Raw genomic sequence first — 18694 nt, forward strand, 5'->3', positions numbered from 1 at the left:
ATATGACTAAAAGTAATTCACTCTCAACTGAGAGGGTTTTTTGCAACTTTCTGAAAATGTGGTTCAATTAAAAAAGATATTTCCCATCTTTCTATAATTATGAAATGGAATTAAATAAATTATTTCTTCTTTGATTCACAATGCCTAATGTAAAAGAAGGAAAGACAAAATAAGAGAAACTGCCCCAAAATAATCAAAGAATATATACTTAACTTATATGAGAAGCCCAGCACTACATTAAAGTCAAAAATAGTAGGGAGACTATGATCTGGTACTCAAGTAGTTATAATCTTCTTCATTATTCAGGATATGTACCTAGCAGACACTTAAAAGTAAAGGCAGCATGTAATAAAGAATTAACTTACATAGTGGAAGGGAGAAGGATATTAAAATAGATAAGACAATTAAAATTATTCAGTGCTTACTCTGTAGCAGACTTATACTAAACTTTTAACTAAAATTTTGTCATTATGTTTTTCTGCCAAAAAATAATAATAAAAATATTTTCTGTTACATATGTTAAAGTAGACAAAACGCATATGAAAATAAAAGAAACAAAAATCTCTTGTGAATTTACTACCTGTTAAACATTGCTAGAATTTTATCTATGGCATTTCTTCCAGAATTTTCCATGACAATTACATAGCGATATATATTAATCATATCATGTAAGCAATTTAACCACATATTTTACTCAACAGTATCATGAGCACTTCCATGTCTTTAATTTTTTTTCTCTAATATTATTATAAATCTCTAAACCTTTTCATGTTATGGATATATTACCACACCATTTAACTGACTTACTAGGTACTTTTAAATTATGTCATTTAATTCTAGAAATCTCCAGTTTTAAAAGTAACTCTCCTACCTCATACAACTATATTATAATATTTACTTACTATATTAAATTACTATTTTGCATATATAATTACTATAGGAATTACAAAAAGATTAACATTGTGCCAGAAATACAAAGATATGTGAAGAATTGTCACTCTTCATATGACTCTCAATTCTTTAAGAGATGGTACCATCTTAGGTAGTATGCTAAACTTAGTAGAAATAATAGGAATTTATGTTGGATCACATAACTTTACATCAAGCACATATATGTTCTCCTTTGTTGTTCATGCACACAGAGAATAAAGGAAGAAAGGACTTCCTTAATTGACGCATTAACTTTTCAGCTGGGTAATAATAAGAAAAGTAGAGAATTGGAATTAGATAATAAGAATTTTACTGTGGAAGCTAAACACACAAATGACAAGGAAAGAAAAGAGTAAATTGGTTTATGGAAATTAAATATAGAATATTGTACTTGATAGAATTCCATAAAAGAAGGTGTTGGTATAATTAAAGCCAGAGCAAAATAAAGAGATAACAGGGCAACTGTATCTAAAATGGACATTAGTATGAATTATGCTACAAAGAAGGTACAAGAAGACTTCTGCTTCTAACCAAGAGGAAATTACAGGAAATAGATTCACTTTTCGTTTAAAACACCTCAAAAATCCAGACACACTAGGGAAAAGAAAAAAAAAAAAAGTTTTCCATGGTATTGGATGTCAGACAGAAGAACAATAATGCCTAAGATAGGAAACAAATAGGGTGAATCCTACTGCCTCAGCTTGCTGCCTCAAGGATGTTTCCAGGCTGTGGTGTGGTTTGAGGAAGCCAGACAGAACATGGCCAACTTCCTGAGCAGAGGACAAAGAGATAAAGATCTGGACAGATTAATTTTTAGAGAATTCACAGGATAAGAACCACAAAGTAGAAAGCTAAAAAAGAGAATTCAAGAGTCCTGTGAAGTGCTCCCTTTGAGCACAGAGCAGAATACTGATCATCACATGTGTGTGAAGAAACTACCCAATGCTAGGAAAAGGATCATCTGAAAGGATTATAGGGAACATTATCCAGTATCACACAGGACTGGAAATAGTGCTTGCTTCATCTTGTCAGGCAGGGAAACTTCATAATTCATTAATTATTAGATAGAGTACTTAGAAGAGTTGCATAATGGGGATTAATTGGTCTTAGACCATGCTCTGGCCTTGCCTGACAAATATGAAAAGAAAGACATAAAAAGAGCAAACTTGTTTTCAAGTAACTTAATTGCATCCTATAACAGAGCTTGAGAATAGTTATAGGAATACAAAATTATCCAACACTCAATAAGGTAAAATTCACATGTCTAGCATTTAATCAAAGATTAGAAGAAATGCAAGCAAGCTGGAAAATAGGAACCTTTTTCATAAGAAAAATCAATCAATTAAAACTAACCCAGAACTGATATAGATTTTAGAATTTTCAAACATACACATTAAAACAACTACTTAGATTATAATTAAATATACTGTAATAGAAATTAAATATAACAACTATAATGAAAGCAATTATGCATATTCTAATATATTCACATCATAAGTATTAACATAGAGATATTTTAAAAATCTGAATTTTAAAGAATAATTTTGCAATGTCTGAGATAAAATTCACACTGGATGAGTGTCTTAATTTAGGTTGCTATAAAAATTATCACAGATTAGGTGACTTAGCATGTATTTTTTTCAAAGTTCTGGAGGTTGGCAAGACAGAAATCAAAGTGTCAGCAGATTTAGTATCTTGCAAGTGTCCTCTTTCTGGTTTGCAAACATCAGTCTTCTAGCTTCATCCTCACATGATGGAGGGAGAGAACTAGATCTCTGGTCTTCTCTTATAAGGGCACTAATGGCATCATAAGAAAGCTACCATCATGACTTTATCTATATCTAATTACCTCCCAAAGGTCCAGCCTCCTAACACCATCACATTGGGGAGTTTGGGATTTTAACATATAAACATTTGACTAACATTCAGTCATTAGCAGTGAAATTAACATCAGATTAGACATTGTAGAAGCAAAAATTAGTGAATTTTAATGCATAGCAATAGAAATATAACAAAGTTAAACACAGAGAGAAGAAAATTCCTTTAATCCCAGAAAAGGAATTTAAATTTTAGTTTTTTTTAAAAAAAAAGGGTTAATGAGCTAAATGATAACCTCAAGTGACACAAATCACATGTAACTGGAGTTCTTGAAGGAAATAGGGAAATGGGATAAAAAATATTTGAGTTAAAAATTGCCATCGATTTTCCAAATTTGATGAAAACTGTAAACTCCCACGTCTAAAACATTCAATAAAACACATAAAAACCATTTTTTTCTTGTCTACAAGAAAAAATGAAGAAAATTACATTGACACATATTAGTGATCAAATTTTAATCAAAACTAATAGTCTTAAAAGCAGCCAGAGGTTAAAAAAAAGGAAAGAAAAGAAAAGAAAAAGAAAATGTAACATACAAAGCAGCAAAGATAAGTATGACAGCAGAGTCCTTTTGTAACACTGTAAGAAAGATATCAGTGGAATAACAACTATAAAGTCCTGAAATAAAAAAAAGGACCTGTCAATCTTGAATTATATATACATGGAAATTATATTTGTAAAAATGAAGGTTAAGTAAAGACAGAAGCATAAAAGCTGATACACTTAAGTCTTTCAGTGATTTATGCCTGGGTCAAATTTATAAAAGTGACTAAGTAATATCACAGAAGCAATAGAATTGTCATGCAGGGCCATAAGGGGAAGGACCCAGTAAAAGTCAGAAGGCAGAAAGGAGCAACTGGAAAGTCTAGAGTCAGAGCCCTTATCGTATTTTTAATGGGAAAGGTAAGGCAGAGCCGGGCAAACGTCTTAGGATTCACTAGTTTGAATAATTCTGCTAGTCTTTGAGACTTTGGGGCTAGGTAGTTATCTGGGCTGATTTAGGGCAGGGGAAAGAGCTGCTTGATATGAGCATTAAAAAAGGAGGTGACTAAGGATATGGACTCAAGATTGGTTGGTTGGCATATGAAAGGCACTAATAATTAGCAAGGCCTGGGTGGCTCTTTACCGCAGTAAGAACCTCCCCCCTAAAAGATGTCAAAACATCATGAAACATAAAAAATTAAAAATATAATTAACATTGGAGTTACCATTGTGGCGCAGTGGAACCTCATGGTTCCGACTAGGAACCATGAGGTTTCAGGTTCGATCCCTGGCCTCGCTCAGTGGGTTAAGGATCCAATGTTGCCGTGAGCTGTGGTGTAGGTCACAGACGCGGCTCAGATCCTTCGTTGCTGTGGCTCTGGCGTAGGCCGGTGGCTACAGCTCCGATTGGACCCCTAGCCTGGAAACCTCCATATGCCATGGGAACAGCCCTAGAAAAGGCAAAAAAGACTATATATATATGTATATGTATATATGTTTAACATTATTGGTCCTCTGATATTTTTATATCATGATAAGGAATTTTGGGGCTTATACTAATGGAGACTTTTAGAGGTGAGGGCAATAAGTATTGCCCTAAACAGCATAGAAAACATTTTACTATGAGCATAGAAAGAAGAAACACAAGTAGAAGAATAGAGTCCCTCTAGGCTAGCCTATAACTAAGTTTTCCATTAATATGGCAATAGCCAAGAAAATTGTCTTGAAAATTTTGTCTCTAATTTTTTTTTTTTTTGGTGGATTTGAAAAGTGTGTTAGAATATACTTAGGCCAAGGTGGCAGGTCTGGTGGTTATATTCTTAGAGGGTATGAATGGATAAATTAGTAAAGTACATGTAAAAATGAGTGATATTGGCATGTAACTTAGGGGAAGGAAAAGATGGTTGAAGATGCAGGACAGGAAGCCTCGATAAAGGAGGACACGAGGAGGCATAGTGGAGTAAGTGGACTTCTCCTAGGATGTTGAAAATTTGATGTAAGTCGAATATCTCCTAGAGAAAGCAAAAATCTCTGTTAATTTTTAGAATTTTACAGGTAGTGTAACCTCCACTAGAGTCTCCTTTAGACTTGGGAGTGTAGGTATGCACATTTTTGTAGAGAGCAAGGCATATCCAAGATTATGGGCTAAGCAGATAACAAGCTCAGAAATATAAGAGAATCCCAAATATCAAAGAAAGAAAAGCAGAAATGTCCTGTGTTCAATTCGTGCCTTAGAAGAGGCAGCTGATGAGAATCTCAGGGACAGTGGTTTTAGCATTCAGGATGAAGTGTGGAGGACAAAGTTATCCCCAGCAATGAGATCTTGGGTTGGGAAGATGTCAACTGAAGAAATGTGAGCTGCAGTGATGAGCTTTTGGGCAAGGAAGATTCCATTTGGGATATGGGACTAGAGTATCCTTTTTAAAATGGATATGCTCTTGCATTAAGGGGAGTCTCAGCATTTGCCATGCTTAGTTGAAATAATAATCAGTTTGGAGAAATAGGGAGTCCAGATTGGAAACCAATGAAACACCCAGACCAGGAGTCACCAAAATGATATGTAGCGGCACTTGATTAGTGCTTTTGAGTTTTTCAGTGGAAGTTTACTTTCAAATGGGTCTCACGTCAAATGACCATCTGCTTGATCCATGTGACAATCTATAACTAATGGGTCCCAGCAGAGTATATGCCCTCAGTCTGAACTCCAGCCTTTATGGAATGGGAGTACGATCCAAAATGTGTAAAGCTTAAAAGATTGGGGCAACATAAAGACTTGTTTAAGGATGTATCTCTTGGACTTGCGTTTGAAAAAAGTTTTTGAGGACGCTATTATGTCCTTTAGTTAAACCAGTTATTTGGAACCTTAATAAGACGTAAAAGTTCTGAATGACTTTTCCAAGAGCCCAACATTGTGTATTCTGAAAAGTGCAGTAAGGGTCTTTGTTACTGTCAGTAATGTTTGTAACACCAAAGGGAATAAGGAGTATCCTAATGAGGTCTTGTATTATGAGTCTATATGTGTAACTTTCTTGTATATTTGGGGAATTTTTGAGGCACAATTTCCAAAGTCCTTTCCCTTGAAAGGGACAATCATTAGGTAATGTTCCTCTAGTTTATAAAAAATGTAAAGACAGAGCTGTATATTGGCCAGGGTATCCAGTGTGAAGATGGTTGCTTGAATCTGACTAATTACATTGACCCTTGGGTCCCATCCTGGGATATCTGGGCCAAGCAAGGGAAAGAAGCAACATCTCATTGTCCTCCACCACAAACAATGGCTAGTAGGGCCAACAGTACAGTCTAAGAACACCTGCTGCAGTTAGCTCAGTTATTCCCAAGGGAATACCTCTCTGGTAGCCAAGGAATCTGGGGAGCAGTGAATTCCTCAACACCATGACATCTGGCAAGGGATTGAGGACAGGGGGAGACACCTGTTCCTGCAGGTGGAATATGCCAGAGAACCCACAAGTGGCTCCTTCCTGTCTTGAAGTGGACTTAATAGCCATGTCGAGTGTGTGCGGTGTTATTTCCATGATCCAAAGCGTAGTGGGCAACTGAATAAGAAGGGTCACAGGCTTAAGGTCTATGACAGCTTTTATTTCTAGAAGAGCCCAGTACAAAGCCAGCTATTATTATTTTAATGGTGTATAGCATGAAACCAGCAGACAGAGTTTCTTGTATCAGATGCCCTTAAGCAACTTATGGCCATTATTGTGCTTCAGAATCTTTGGGAGGCCTGAAAGAGAAGAGAGAAAATAACTTTGAGACCTTGGGTTAGAAATGATTTCTTAGGAATGATACCAAAAACATGATCCGTAAAGAGGGAAAAGGATAATTTACCTGCAACAAAATTTAAAATTTCTGTTCTTACAAATATACTATTAAAAACTCAAAAGATAACCCACAGACTAGTAAAGGACTTGTTCATAAAACATAAAATGAATTTTTGGGAGTTCCCATTGTGGCTCAGTGGTAACGAACCCGACTAGTAACCCTGAGGACTCCAGTTTGATTCCTGGCCTCGCTCAGTGGGTTAAGGATCTGGCATTGCCATGAGTTGTGATCTAGGTTGCAGATGCGGCTCGGATCTGGTGTTGCTGTGGCTGTGGGGTAGGTTGGCAGCTGCAGCTCAGATTCGATCCCTAGCCTGGCAACTTCCAGATGTCACAGTTGCAGCCCTAAAAAGCAAAAAAACAAAACCAAAACCAAAACAAAACAAAACTCAAAAAACCAAAACAAACAAACAAACAAACAAACCTCATCTAAAAATGAGCAAAAGAGGGAGTTCCTATCGTGGCACAGTGGTTAACAAATCCAACTAGGAACCATGAGGTTGCAGGTTTGATTCCTGGCCTTGCTCAGTGGGTTAAGGATCTGGCGTTGCTGTGAGCTGTGGTATGGGTCACAGACACTGCTCGGATCCCACGTTGCTGTGGCTCTGGCATAGGCTGGTGGCTACAGATCCAATTAGACCCCTAGCCTGGGAACCTCCATATGCCACGGGAGCAGCCCAAGAAACAGCAAAAAATGAATAAATAAATAAAATAAAAATAAATACAAATGAGCAAAAGAGGTGAACCAACTCTTCAAAGAAAGTAGAATTGGAAAATGAACATATTAAGTATTTGACAATATTAGTCATTAGGAAGATAAAATTAAAACAACAATGAAATACCACCACTATATACCAATTCAAATATCAAAAACTGAGGCAAAAAAAAAAGAGATCATATGAAGTGTTTGCAAAGATATGGAGGAACTGGAATTCTCATCATTCCCAGTGGGAATATATAATGGCAAAACCACTTTGTAAAATAGTTTAACATCATTTTAAAAATGTAAATATTCATCTACCATATGATCTAGCTATTCCATTCCTAGGTGTTTACCCAGGAGAAATAAAAGTGTATGTCCATAAAAAGACCACTTTATAAATGTCCATAATATATTTATTTGCAATAAATAGTACAAATGTGGAAATAACCCAAATGCCTATCAATATGAAATTGCATAAATACATTTGATTTATCTATAAAATGTATCAGTACTCAGCAACAAAAAAGAATGAACTATTAATACAAGCAACAGCATGGATAAACTTCAAAGTAATTGTTCTAAGTGAGATAATCCAGAGAAAAAGGACACATATTAAATAATTTTATTCATATTTATCCCTAGAAAGTATAAATTAAACTACAATGACAGAAAATAAATGAACGGTTGCTTGAGTATTGGGGTACAAGTAAACTTTTGGGGTGATGGATATATATACTACAATGACTATTGTGATATTTTCACAAATTGTATACGTATGTTAAAATTTATCAAAATGTTCACTTAATTATGGGCATTTAATTTCTCAGAATAGTTTTAAGAATTATAATTTTAGAGTTTCCTTGGGATGCAGTGGGTTAAGGATCTGGCATTGTTACTGCAGTGTCTCAGGTGGCTGCTGTGGCACAGGTTCGATCCCTGAAGTGGCATCTTCTATATGCCATAGGTGCAGCCAAAAAAAAAAAAAAAAAAAAGATGATGATTTTAGAGATATGCATGGAACCTTGAATGTATTTGTCTTGGGATGAAATCCAAACTCTTACAACCTCTCCTCATTCAAAAAAGAAAAAAAGAAAGGAAAAAGAGTATGGAGACTATCATTTAAGTATTTTAACTCAGGAAAGAAATGTATTGACTTTGATGACAGATTAGATAGATAGATATGAAACTATATAGTTACAACAAATGAGCAGTCTTCCTTCTTAGCTAGTTAGACATCACAGTAAACTCCATAATATGGAAGGGTTCTCATTTTACAGAGGAGGCAGCACCTAGGTGGAGAGGGTCAACAGCCTTGCCTGAGGCTGTGAGGTTGCAGAGATCAGTACCTGAGCTTCTTTGCCGTATTCCTTCTGTCTGTGATACAACTGGAAAGGGCTGAGAGGAAATTTTTCCTCTTCCACCCTCTTATGCCCAAAGCTTTGTCACTCTCCAAAGACACTTAACAGCAGACCCATATTTCTCATTTAACCCCTGTGCAGACTTAACCATGCCTATCCAGGATCATAACATGAATTTGTTGAAAGTTCAGAATGTTCGAAGCATATGATGCAGCAACTCTGCAGGGAGATTTTAGTTCATTTTGTGGCACTTCTGCTGTTCTAACAAGATATACAATAGCACTGAACTACTCATCGGATGATTTCCAGGAACAAAGCACTTTGCAGATCTATTAGGAAGCCATGGGGTCAAGGCCTAATGCTTCTGTATGCAGGGGTTTGGGTCTGGCAGTTTCCCATACTGGCCAGGCTCTAAGGAAAAGAATAAGGCTTTTAGTTTGGGAAAGAAGTAGGAAGAAACAGTTATAAAATTTCATAATGGGAAATAGCATTCCTTTTATTAAACTCTCAAAACTTTTATCACTGAACATCACTCTTGACTTTGAACAGTAAAATTAAATTAAAAAAAAAAAAAGGGCTAGGGAAAAAAGTGTCTGAAAACTTGTATCTTCAGATACTAAAAATCTCCCTAAAAAAGAAAGAAGAATAAAATTATGAATTCATTGTGGTTAATTGCTTTAATTTGGTGTGTCTGAATAGAATAGTTAACTGTAAGAAAAACTATCTGGATGCTCAAGAAATATTTTTGGTTAAATCTCTCTCTCTTCCTTTCTCTCTCTTTCTCTCTTTCTCACTCTCTCCCAACCCTCCTTGATTCTACCTAAACAGCTAAAACTGTGACTTTCAGAAGTATTCTAATAGAGAAAGTGGTAGCTCAATATAGAATTCTAGAGGAGTTAGATAAACAACAATAAAGAACTATTTGGATTATATTTAATTTGAGCAAGGATATCACATACATTAGCAAAATTTGAAAATACCACACATTTTACCTAGACACTCTTAATATTATTAAATTGTCAAGTTAAAAGACAAAGTATTCTGTCTGTTTACAGTAAGGAGAGTTTTGGAGACATCCAGCATTCTTAGTATAAGGGCAAGGAGGATGTTTTGCATATATAAGCAACTTACATACTCATCTAATTCAAATGGTGATGAATAAATATTTCTGCAAATATCTAAGACAGATCAATGGGTCTTTAAATGGATTGTTCACCCCAAATTATAGCACCGAGAGGCATTTTCTTGGGCACTCCAGTAATTTCCATGATCATATCATTAAAATCTAGAAATATATCCCATATATCCTTGATTCCATTTTAGTAAAACAATGAGGCGCTTCTATTATCTATGATGTTATCTAAATCCTCTTGAATATTTATATATTCATTATCTTATACCATTATTATAGTCCCTAGGGTTCAAAAAATGTACTTGCTTATAAATGATTAAATTAATATGGTAAGTGCTTTAATTTAGGATCTCATTTAATGCTCACAGTAACTGTGTGGTAAGTACTCTTACTGTTCTCCTTTTCTAGATAAATCTGAGGCACTGACAAGATAAGTAAATTTCCCAGGGTTATAATGCTAGTTGATGCTAGAATTATGTCATGATTTCAGATGTTATGATTTTAATAGCCTGCATGTTTAATTACTACTCTGTGTTTCAGAGATAATCTCTCAGTACTGGTTTTCTGATATCTGAGAAAAAGTTATGTATTGATCTTATATATCATTATGATTTTATGAATATCCTCACAGTAAATAATTAAACATGATTCGAGAATTGGCTCTACCACTAAATACATTCATTTTTAGGCATGAATCTAGCTTTGAAAAAAAAATCGTTTTTTTTTCTATTTCCACCAAAAATTATGTTACCACCATCATCGTCATCACTGTCATGATTTTGTTTAGAATTTTTAAATTTATCTGTGATGAATCCTATAGAAGGAACTATAACTATGCTCCCTTTTCCAGTCAGTGTTGAGCTATTTAAATAAAACTTTAAATAGAACAAATTTAAATAGAACCCCGTTGATGAAATTAATAGAAATGAATACAAAGATATAGTTGGAAAGTGTTATCGGTGGAGTAATTCTGTTACTAAAGATGTCACTATTATATCAATAGAAAAAACTTTTCATTTTCTCCAGGTCTTACTTTTTACTTATTACACAGCAATAGCCTATCACTGGTGGAAGGTTGAAACTCAGCAATGCTACGTGTGTGGTTCAACAGCTCCTAAAACTATTTACTTAAAGTAACAATGCTTTCCACTGTGCATTGTAAATGAAGGACTGAAATGAAATGTAGTACCATTGCATTTAATTGGAAGATTTAGTCAGGCAGGCAAGAAAATCCCTTAACCAGAAATAGCGACATGTGGGCTAGTATTCTAGCCACTAGTAATTGCTTAATGGTACAGAGAATCCCGGTGAAAAGCCCACAAGATAGTCTTACTATTAGTGTAAACCAAATTCAAAGCTTTGGTTTGCTTACTTGGGTATTATGTGCACTTATGAGATTAGATTAATAATAGCCCAAACGTGTTCTGTTATGGCAAGTACAATCTTAATGTTTCATGGCTTTAATCATATTATTTCAGCAAGTCCCATGTCTTAAATGAACCTCTTTATTATAACCTAAATGACTTCAAATGAATTCAATCCCTTTAACAGAAAAGGCCTGTCTCTCTTTCCATTTTCCCCATTTTTCTGTGGTCCTATAACCGTACGCCCATCCTCAGAACTTGGAGTTACCCTGTATTCCATTCTTCCCTGGAAAGCCCAGGGCTAGTCCAGTCCTCAGCACTCCTATAGGCTCCTTTTATATCAATTCCTTTCTATCCAGTTTCACAGTTAGACATGCTGTAAGCTTAGTCTATTTGCTCCTGATGGAGACTAGAAGCCCATTGGTCAGCATCTAAGATTGCAGACCCTGTGCTCTTTAGTTTTCCGTCACAATCATCATATTTCTTTAATTTGGAGGATCAAAAATCTTAGCGAATCAATGACCTCTTACATCAAACTGTTAAGGACATCAGCTTTTCTGAAAAAGCAGTTAACTCCGTGTTTGTCATTACATGCTTTGTGGACCCGTCTCGCCTCTCCCATTTCTTCATAATCATGTTATAATCATGTTAAAAACTTACTTCCACCTAAAATCCAAGTGTCCCCTTTGAACTTTGCCTTCATGCCCAAGCCAGTCATTCACAGAGTCTCACGTGGTGTTCCTTCACACGGACTCCTGCTTTTTCATGCTCACTATGTCTTCATGTCTGCAGCACTTTACGACTAGGTAACGATAGTCATTTCTGGAATGGCCTTTCTGACTCATCTCTCATCTCTTACTTGCATACTGTTGCCAGTCCAAACTTCCTAGAAAAAAGGATTCCCAGTGTGGCACCATGAGTTAAGTCAGGATCTGGCATAGTCTTTTTGGCTTGGGTTGCTGCTGAGGTGTGGGTTCAGTTCTTGCCCTGGGAACTTCCATGTGCCCCAGGGGTGACAAAAAAAAAAAAAAAAAGAAAGAAAGAAAAAAAAAGGAAAAGAAAGAAAGCAAAAAGAAAAGAAATCTGAGGTTTAAAGCATTCAGGTTTAACAGCATTTTCTGATATTATTTTTATAATGCAGGTTTTCCCACCTGCAAAGTATGCGTAAGAGAGTCCGAGTGCCACAAGTGGGGCAGGCTTGTTTGGAAAGTCAAGGGGAAATGTTTGAACCAGACTTCAAGGTCTGCCAGGGCAGACTCTTCTAATTCTGCTATTAACCACCTCCATTACACAAGCTCCCTTCTTAGAAGGAGTACAGCTTCATTAAGGAGACATTACATAAGATTTCTTTAACTATCTAGTTGCAAGCCACAGCTAAAAAAAAAAATGTCTCATGCATGTAAAAAAAAAAATGGGGTTCAAAATGATTGTCTAGCAACCAGGAGCTGTTCAAATAAGTCACATTTTTTTCACCGAATCATGTATATTATGCTTTCAAGGGTGATTTACTGCTATGAGAAAATGTTCATGATATAATGTGTTAAAAATGAAATTAATTGTAATTGCCATATTAGTACTGAGACTTTACTGATTCATCAGCCCTTTACCTACATTCCTTTTTTAAACATTCACAGCAAAAGCAAGATAGAAAACTGTTTAAAACTGGAGATCTTTTGAAGTTCACGTTGTGACACAGTGGAAATGAATCCGACTAGGAACCATGAGGTTGCAGGTTCAATACCTGGCCTCATTCAGTGGGTTAAGGATCTGGCATTGCCATGAGCTGTGGTCTAGGTTTCAGATGCTGCTTGGAGCTGGCATTGCTGTGGCTGTGGTGTTGGCCAGCTGCTGTAGCACTGATTAGACCCCTGGCCTGGGAACCTGCATATGCTGCAGGTGCGGCCCTAAAAAACTTTAGAAAAAAAAAAAACACACTGGTCATCTTTTGACTTGAGTGCTTTCAAAATTTTGTAAATTAATACTGTACATTTTATAAATCAGAAAACTGTTATTTCAAAAAGCTAAATATTAATCCAAGTCCAAAACATGATTAGACATCTCATTTGTATCTTATCATTTCAACCTTGCAAGTGCCCTTAAGGGATTATTAACTGTACCTTGTCTTTGTCACATGTGCACTTTACTAGAATACATATCCCTTATTAAAATGTAAGTTTCTTGAGGGAAGAGCTGTGTTTGTGTTTCACTGCTGTATTGGGTACAATAGGCCTTCAAAGAGCATCCATAGGGACAAATTATCTTGGGGTTTGATGGTAGGAAAAGGCTATATTTCCTAATTTTCCACAATGCATAACCACATAGGTGGCAAGGGGGAAAAAGAAGCTGTTATTTTAAAAGAGCAACTTTGGGAGTACCCACTGTGGCACAATGAGTTAAGAATCCAACCACGGTGGCTAGGGTCAGTGCTGAGGCGTGGGTTTGATCCCTGGACTGGCGAAGGGGTTAAAGGATCAGGCATTGCTGCAGCATAGGTCACAGCCCTGGCCTGCAAACTTTCATACGCCTTGGGTTGGGCCATTAAAAAAAAGAAAAAGAAAACAAACTTTGATAGTTTCTAGTAAGAAACATAAAAAAAAGAAGCAAAGAAGTCCAATGTCCCCGTAAGGTTATTACTCTCATTAACAAAGTTTAGATTAATTTATAATATAAAAGAATATGTGTATAATTTAAAAACTCAAACTATCAAAGTAAAAAGTAAAAGCCCGTCTCTCAATAAACCGCATCAAAACTTAAATGCAACCGATGTATATAATTTCTTATGATTTCTTTTAGAAAACATAAACATTAATGGATGTACTAGTTTATACAATACTAGCATATGTATACTTATATATGTGTTTATGTTTATAAATAATAATAGAAATAAAATATATATGAAATATATGGGAATATGTTTATATGTATACCTAATGAGAAATATTATACACGCCTAAGAAATTTTATCAATCACATTGCCTTTGATTTTTTTAACAATATATCTAGGGATCTTTATATCCATAGTTTAACACTTTCACATTGACAAATACTCTTGACTGTTGTCAAAATTATTTTTAAAAAACACTTTTTAAAAAGTTATATTTATATAACACACATATTCAAATTGCACACGGAAGATGATAAGTGTGTATGTGTGTAACTTGCGTAGCTCCTAGAAAAGTATTTATTTTGAACTGGAGATGCATCAATAAATTTTTCTCCAGAAGTTTGGAGGAGGTGGTAGTCTGGGGAGAAATCAAACTTGGGCATTTGTTTCATCAAAGAGATGAAAAATGGCAACCTGTTGTCATTTTGATTTGCAATTTTTAAAACTCTAAGTAAAACTAAGAAACTATATATTTTGATTCTTTGAATATATTTATCTGTAAATTGTTGATTTTCTCTTGTTTAATTGATTTGTTTTGAGCTTTTATTAATTAAAAAATATAGACCATCAAATGATGAACACATTTGGTTGGCTTTGATATTTACCCTTTTAAAACTCATGGCATTTGTTTTTGTTGTTGTCCAGAATGTTTTCAATCACATATACCTACCATATCCTATAATTGTGTGTTTAATTGGGAGGTTTACCCACTCCAAGATGAAAAATGAATTTACCTATGCCTTCTTCTAAATGGTTTATTTATTGATTGATGCATCCTGATTTTAAAACTTTGTCTTTTATATAAATATATATAAAATATATAAAATATTCTAGGTATACACTTGTATATATACATATGTACATATATATTTGTATGTAGAAAGGCAAGGTCAGGGGAGTTCCTGTTGTGCCTCAGTGGTAATGTACCTGACTGGTATCCATGAGGGTGAAGGTTTGATCCCTGCCCTTGCTCAGTGCGTTAAGGATCCATCATTGCCATGAGCTCTGGTATACAGGCATGGCTCAGATCCCACATTGCTATGGCTGTGGCATAGGCCAGCAGATGCAGCTCTGATTCGACCCCTGGCCTGGGAACTTCCATAGTCACACCTGCATCCCTAAAAAGTAAAAACAAAACAAAACAAAACAAAAAAGAAAGGCAAGGTCCAGGAATCTTGGTTTTGTCTATCTTTCTGTTTTTACTTTTCCATGTAATCACCCTGTCTCCTAGCTCTCACCTTATCCACTCACACCCCTTGCCCTCAACACTCCACACATCCTCTCCTAAGAGATACAATTTGAGAAGTGGGTTTTCTGTGGCCTGAGGATTGGGGATGGAATCTCTGTGTACCCTTTCTTGCTGTACCTGGTATCTGCCCTCTCTGCTTGTTAAGGTCCAATGTCAAGGTCAGTGTCTCAATGATGTGCTTTCCTTTAGTGGGAGAGACACAGACTGGAGCCCTGAAAATACATTTGCATCAGAGAAAGCATGGGTTGTTTACTTACCTCTTAATTTTTGGCTCCTCATAAACCCAAGAAATGAAAGATTTCAGCTTCCCCCTTAGCCATGAAGAGGGTTGGAAGGACCCAGCACTGGAGTCTCCCACAATGCCTCTCTGTATGAAGCTCTGTGGTGCCTCCTTGCTCCAGTGCAGGTCCAGCATCCTGGGAAGCTTTGGTCCTTCCTACAGTGTTTCCTGCCACCTTCACTTAGTGAGTCAAATTATTAGGCGCTTCTGGCCACCACCCCTTTCCACCATTTGAGGGCTGCTGACTTAATTTTGTCTTTGCTTGTTTGTTTTTCATTCTTCTCATATGACGATGTTGGAGGATGGGGGTGGGAATCACTGGAGATTTTACTCCTCTGGTTTTACTCCTCTCTTTTAAATAACAGGAAGTTCAAACTGTTGTAATCATTTTAAAATGATCCACTGTCATGGGAAAATGGCTAAAATAAACACCCCACAGCAATCTCTTCTGTAGAGAAAATGGTATCTCTTGAGAAAAAAAATCATTAAAATCCAAGAAAAAGTTCAAAAGGAAATTTTGATCAATGTTATTAATTAATCCATGATAATATAGGAGAATCATCCCACAAATCTTCTTTGGAAGCCACATTCTTATCAAATTCTTCAAAAGGCCCTTAAACTAGAAGGGATATAACATTAATCCTTTTTGCTTATGTTTCTATCACTGGCAGAAGCAACATAAAACTTATGAATCTAGAATACTAATATAACAATGGAATCTATGTATTTTCCCCCATGGCATTTCAATAGCTGTTCTATGGGGACTAGGCACCTTTAACTATTGAAATGATACAGGGAATTAATAATTCGGAGCACAATTGAGATCACTGCTTTACTTATGAGTTTTCAGACTCAAATCCTATTTTAAATATAAGTGAACAGGCTTCAAACAAATGTCACAGAATCACATTGCTTTAGGAATGATGTGACAACATGGAATATTCGAACCTTAACTTTTTCATAAAACAGTCAGGTTCAAATAATTGTCATTGGAATTCTCTTCTTTTCTGATTTTTCAAAATCCTTGATTTTTCTTCACATTTAGAACAATTGCATTTTCACAAAGGTGATGTAATCTGGCTCTTAAAAAAGATACTTGAATCTCAGTCTAACATTTGGGCTATAGCTCTTATGGAAGCTTCATGTTTTTCACTTATACATGGTCTATGGCAGATGCCCTTCAGGATAAATTTTTTCTGCACCTTCCCAGATGAAAGATTCCTACCAGAGGGATAAAATTGGCCTCAAGCTTTCAAAATGTGATATCCAAGTTCATTACTCGTGCACCATTCCAGTCAACTGGAGTCAAATCCACCAAGCAGAAGCACCCCCTCAACCTTGTCTGCCATTTAGAAAATGACTTCCCAAACCACAGAGGGTTAATTGGGAACACACCTTTCCTTTACAAGGGTTTGTTTTTATCTCCAAAATGTCCAAACTGGTGATAACCAGGGCAATATCTTTTCTGACAGGAATATTTCTGCTAAAAAACAGAAACAAAAAACAAAAAACAAAACCTGTTTTTCTGGTTTTGTTTTGTTTTGTTTTCCCCTATACGTCCCATATAAGATCCCAAACTACAGCCTTGGGCCTGTGGGTTCCTCAGAAGCTACCAGATTGTGCAATGTACTATCACGGAATGTCATACTAGAGCCCTGCTCCAGTCACATCCAATAAGTAATCTGGCATGAAGAAAAGTTAACTGAATTAGTGGCCAATTGGGACACTTGGTGACCTACTCTTTAGGAACTAAGTCCTCTGAACTTTTCCATTCCGCTTTGCCTTCATACTTTAATAGGGACCGAATCCCCATTAACAATTGAGCGGCGACAATAAGTGCCATCAGGAAAAGGAAATTCAATTTTCGTGGGGGATGACAGCCTTACCTTTTCGCGCTTAATTGGCCGTATTGTCTCCAAAAGTTAATTGGTTACTTAGTCCAGGTAGTTAGTAAAATGTTTAGCTGCGTCAAAAAGCTCAGGCTCCCACTGTTAATGGGGCATGAAATGGAATGTTTGATACTGCAAATAAAATCAGTGATATTCAAGGATGTTATGGTAGGTAATGCGTTGAAACTGCCATTTAATGGGTCCTGGAAGATTAGGGTAGTGTCAGCCGGAACCGCCCGGTCTCTTTTCTGACATTGTTAGTTGCCTCTTCATTTACTTAACGGCTGTCTGCACTGATTACATAGGCATAAAACTCCCTACAAAAAAACAACAGAGACACGCTCTATTAGCAGTCCAATTAGAACTATTTGCATATTACAGTTCATTTCTGCTTAAGTGAATCCCTAATACAACTTTAGGAAAAAAAAATTCTATTGTGTCATTTGAAAGAAAGAGAAAAGAAAAGACTTAAAGGTGATCTCCCCCTTTCTTTTTCTCACTTTATTTTTATTCCTTCTCTCTCTCTCTCCCTCTCTCCACCATCCCCTCTCTCTCCCCTCCACTTCCAATATGATTATCTACCTTCAGTAGAAATGGAGAAAATGCAAACTTTAAACCTGAGACAATTGTGTGGATATTTGTGAAGACCAGGAAAACGTCTTTGTGATAATTCAGTCCTACAAAAATCTAGAGTGGTGTCATGTCACTGTTGAGCTTCATTTGGAGAAATGAGTATATTTTTGAGAGATATTTCTAATTTGTTGTAAATCAGCTATTGCTTTGAATTTTCAAGCAAAGCAGCTAACATCTGTAACATAGTCCCTGGTGAGTCAGAGCCTGTTATGTGGTGTCGGTGTCACCTGCAAATCAAGGAGAGCAGAAATGGTGTTCCAGGGTCTGCCTTGGCCTATGAAGGCTCTAACCATAGACATTTGGTAACTGTTCAACTGCACATGATATTAACATGTTAAACTGATTCCTTTTTACACAGGCAAAGGTGGCAGAAAGTAGCAAAGGTAGCGATTAGTCTGGCTAAAGCAATACTAGAGACCTTCTTTTGTCAGATATATTTCTGATTCTCCAAAATATAGTCCTTAGAAATAGCATCACTTGATGGCTATTTATAAAAGCATTAGGAATATTTGATTTATATCATAATTAATATGGATAATGATGGTAAGATAGAAATCAGAGGGTCGTTTATTGAGGTTG

The 18694-nt window shown here is 36.0% G+C and overlaps 1 long non-coding RNA gene across 1 annotated transcript; it reads right to left on the bottom strand.

Annotated features, from left to right (window-relative positions):
• Positions 1-6366: 6366 nt before the first annotated feature.
• On the bottom strand, positions 6367-15879 carry LOC125136318 (uncharacterized). Its single transcript, XR_007137152.1, has 2 exons — positions 15571-15879; positions 6367-6526 (listed from the first exon to the last, which is right to left on the bottom strand). It is a non-coding gene; the product is annotated as an uncharacterized LOC125136318 (long non-coding RNA).
• Between the last annotated feature and the right edge of the window lie 2815 nt (positions 15880-18694).

Source organism: Phacochoerus africanus, chromosome 9 (genome assembly GCF_016906955.1).
Source record: "Phacochoerus africanus isolate WHEZ1 chromosome 9, ROS_Pafr_v1, whole genome shotgun sequence".
In the NCBI taxonomy this organism is placed as follows: Eukaryota; Metazoa; Chordata; class Mammalia; order Artiodactyla; family Suidae; genus Phacochoerus; species Phacochoerus africanus.